This window comes from Carcharodon carcharias, chromosome 13, assembly GCF_017639515.1.
Source record: "Carcharodon carcharias isolate sCarCar2 chromosome 13, sCarCar2.pri, whole genome shotgun sequence".
NCBI classification, from domain to species: Eukaryota; Metazoa; Chordata; class Chondrichthyes; order Lamniformes; family Lamnidae; genus Carcharodon; species Carcharodon carcharias.
The window spans coordinates 127204187-127208468 of NC_054479.1; the positions used below are offsets into that span (position 1 = coordinate 127204187).

General features: G+C 41.8%; 1 long non-coding RNA gene across 1 annotated transcript; it reads right to left on the reverse strand.

The window, feature by feature from the left end:
- Positions 1–225: 225 nt before the first annotated feature.
- On the reverse strand, positions 226–2861 carry LOC121285522. Its single transcript, XR_005944705.1, has 2 exons — positions 2731–2861; positions 226–860 (listed from the first exon to the last, which is right to left on the reverse strand). It is a non-coding gene; the product is annotated as an uncharacterized LOC121285522 (long non-coding RNA).
- Between the last annotated feature and the right edge of the window lie 1421 nt (positions 2862–4282).

A 4282-nucleotide genomic window follows, 5' to 3' on the forward strand; every position in this document is an offset into this window, starting at 1 on the left:
GTATGGTGAAGGTGCTCCCACAGTGATGTTCATTAGGTTTTTCAGGGATTTTTATCCAGTGCTGATGGGGGAATGGCTGATTATCTGTTTATGTTAGAGTGGCAAGAGACTTGGAGGGCAGGGCGACGGTGTTGAAAAAGCGACTGGAACATTGTATTTTTGATTAACGTATGTTACTACAAAATTGATTAAATTGGAAACACAAAAGGGACAAGGCAACTGATATTCAAGATTTTGCAATTTTTATTAGGAATTTTATTTAGACAGCTTTGTGAATTATTTATTGCAAGGGGGGTTTGTTTTTACCAAGCTGAAACCACCCCCTGCTCAACTCAGCTAACCACACAATACAGACAATCTTGCCAGGGTGGCGGGGGGGGGAGGGTTGTTTTTTGACTCCCTCCCCGTGTCACCCCCAATCTCAGCAAACAAAACAAACTGAAGCAAAAAAGACAAAACGAAATAATAAAAATACACTCGTTTATGCTTAATTTCAATTCTTTGCAGTTCATAATCATTTTTCTCCTTGCTTCGTAGGTTGTATCGTATGTTGCACTGTAGTTTTATCGTAGATTGCATTGTTGGTTGTACTGTAGATTGGATTGTAGGTTGCACCATAGCGTATTGTAAGTTGTGTCATAGCTCATCGTAAGTTGCATCATAATACCAAGTTCTCGGTTCTTCAGTCCTTCTTTTCCTTCACTGAACTAAAACCAAATATTCAGACAACTTTTCATTGCCTTGAATTGTTTGGCTTCAATTCTTTCACTTTCCAGATGGATCCATTCATCACTGTTCTGTTCACTAGTGCACAAATGCACTAGTGTCCCTGCTGTGGACAGAGGAATTCGCCACACATCCTGCCAAAGAATCACATCAATATCATTGGAATGAGAAAATGCCCCTCATCTCATTAAACTTGCTCCTTCCACAGACCATGGACAATCTACCATATCATATGAACAAGTTCTGCATCAATACCTCCAGATGCCTAAAGCTCCAATAATTCAACCCTACATCTCAACTACTTTACCTTGGTCTATTCCCTTCCACATTTGTTCACTGCCCCCGTCAAAGACCCCAGTCTATCCTCTGGAGTGTTTAATCATTTTAGTCTGCATCTATTCCTATAATCTCCAAACTCACATCTAACCAGTTCCAACAGTTTTCCCATTTCATTCCTAACCAATCCCAAGAGTTACTAATCTCATCCCTAACCAACCATAGTTACCTCTAATCTTATTTCTAATGAATCTTTGAAGAGTCTAATTTCATTGCTGTACAATCCCAATTGTTTCTAATCTCATTTCCACCTTTTAAGATCAGAGTGAATTTATCACTAATCCAGTTGTCAACCCAACACCCCTCCTCCAGGCCACACCCACCATACCCCTCCCCATTCTCCCCAAGCTACACGAACTGCAACATCTTGTGAAACCTTTGATTTTCTCAATCTGTACCTAACCCCATAAATATCAACCTCATTTCCTACCAGATACTAATGCGGCTCCTTTTCTTAAAAGTTAACACGGTCTGAAAGAAAGCACGCAGAGTAGATTGTTTGTAATTCAAAAACCAGACTAAAGTGGAATATGGTGAGATCTGTCAGTGTGACAGAAGGAACAAACATTCTTTAAAGATCGAGTTAGTTGCACAGTTCCTGAGGATGTGGAACTCATTCCCAATAAATCCACATGTGCGAGTTAACCATAAACATCCCAATATCTCACCCCTTATGATAAAGCACCTTCAAAGGTTTAGATTAATTAAGAAAAATGACTCCATTCTTACTGTAACAGCCTTTGCAACTGTCCTGTCATCTTCAGAGATTTGTAATTCTTGGCTATGACACTGGAAGAACTCAAATGTTCTTTGTTTGAATAATGCCAAAAGATGCAGAAGGCAGGCGGAGCCTATACAACAGCCCTTATTGCACTGCAACGTCAGCCTGGATTTTTTGCTCAAATCTCTGGAGTGGCACTTAAACCCACCTGACCGGGAGGCCAGAATGCTATTTGCTGAGCTGCACAGATTGTTTGATCTGAACTTTTTGGTTAATGATGAGAGTGTGTCTTCATTCACCATATCAAATCACCCTTTCATTTAGAAATATACTGGAAATGAAAGAAGAGATGATTGTGGGTGCAGTTTGTGTTTAAAAGAAAACACTGCAGAGGCACCAAGACACACCCAGGGGAGACCTTGCACTGAGACCTACCTGTATTTGTGTCAGTTTTTACTGTGTGGGGCATTTCCAGTGTTTTAATGTCAGGGTATACAAACTTGCCAACTGAATCCCAACTCCAGCCCCTGCCCTGTGGGTTCTGCCAGGAAGGAAATCAGGAAAAACTGTGCAGAACTTCAGGTCAGTCATTCATTTGCTGATAATGTTGTCACAGAAAATCACCCCAGTTCCGTTTTTACTCACTAACATGACACAGAAACAACTAACAACAGCTCTGCAATAAACATTTAGCACCACTTCAGATACAAGAGAAGAGAAAAACAGAGACAGATCGAGATGAAATAAAGAGAGGAACACAAACTCCAGTCAATGGTGTCCATTTACACCATTCCTCCAGGATTTTGTGGATTGGAAATAAACACCTCTTGGAAATTCTACACCGTGGAAATTACACAAAAAGTAAGAGACTGAGAAATAAAACATTGACTGAGAGATAGAGTCAGGGAAGCTCCTATGATAAATGATAAGTTGATCAGTGCTCTTACCTTAGAAAGAAGGTAGGATGGCGGGAATCACCCCCCCTCGAAGGGGAGACGCCCGCAGTGAAAAGGAACAAACAACCTAGAGAGCAGCTTTTTATACTCCACTCTCATCCAATCACTGAGAGCTGGGAAACTCCCAGTTTAATCTGCACTTCCTGAGTTGCTCAATGAGCTGAAATCTGCTGATGTGACATAAAGTGGGACAACAACAAACAACTTGCATCTATATAGCCCTTTTAATGTAGTAAAATGTACCAATTCGCTTTACAGGACAAGAGATCTTTATAGGGGGAATTCCAGAGCTTTTTCATATTCTTTCATGGGACTTAAGCATGGCTGGCAAGGCCAGCCTTTGTTGCCTATCCTTAATTGCCCATCAGAAGGTGGCAGTGAGCCACTTAGCGCCTTAGCAACCAAAGTCACGGCAGCCAATAGTGGAGTGATGAAAACTGGGGACATATGAGAGACTAGAACTGGAGAAATGCAAAAATCTTGGATGGTTGTTGAGTTGGTGGAGGTTGTGGAGATAGGGTGGGGGTAAGGCCATGGCAAAACAGTGTATTAGTACTAATATTTTCTAGCATTAAGCTCTGGAGAAATTGAAGGGTTATTTTAACCTTGGCCACACCTCCCCTCCCCACCGCCACCACCCATATTACTCCCACCAAGCTGGTGAGCCAATGTGATCCAATTGGCTGGTATTTTTACACATCACCTGCTTGAATAAAAATAAAATTAAGCCTGATGGTAAAACAAGTGGCCAGCAGATCAGAATGTGACACAACCAGGTCCCTACTCCTTCATCAGAACAGGGAAGGAAGATTTGCTGATCCTTTTTATCCCGCCCTTGGATGAGGTTTTACAAAATGTGGGCTCGTTTTGCCCATGCGGTGAGCATGAGATTGCAAGGTTAACGTAAAATTGGGTTCAATTGGGTCTTAAGTGGCCTCTTAATTGATGGTGGGCACGGCTCCGACACCTGCACGCGCGTGCCAACTTGAAGATTGCACTCATGTGGGATGATGTCGAGATGCTCGCCCAACATCTTGTTGTGCTATTTTATGCCTGATTGGGTCGGGCATGCGCCTGCTGGTGAGGCGTAAAATTCTGCCCTGTGGATTTGTCCCATTCCTTCCGAGGGGAATGTGCACTCCATTCATTCCTAGAGTGGACTTGAATTTTCTTTTTCTATGGTATCTGCCATGTTCTTGCTGGACAAATGGAACTTTCATTTCCACTTGTTTCACAATTTCAGCCAAAACAAAAACAGAATCAGAAATTCCTGGAAAAACTCAGCAGGTCTGGCAGCATCGGCGGAGAAGAGCAGTTTTCTTTTCAACTCCTTTTGCAAGCTTATGAATCTTTTCATTCAGCTCAGCTTTTCCTTCTATTGCCTTGCATTTCAGTGTTGGATTTACATTTTCTGATCTCATTCCTGTTCTTATTTATCAAGAATGGCTAAATAGTTTAGGCCTTTATTCATTAGAGTTTAGACGAATGAGACGTGATCTTATTGAAACGTACAAGATTTTGAGTGGGTTTGACTGGGTAGACG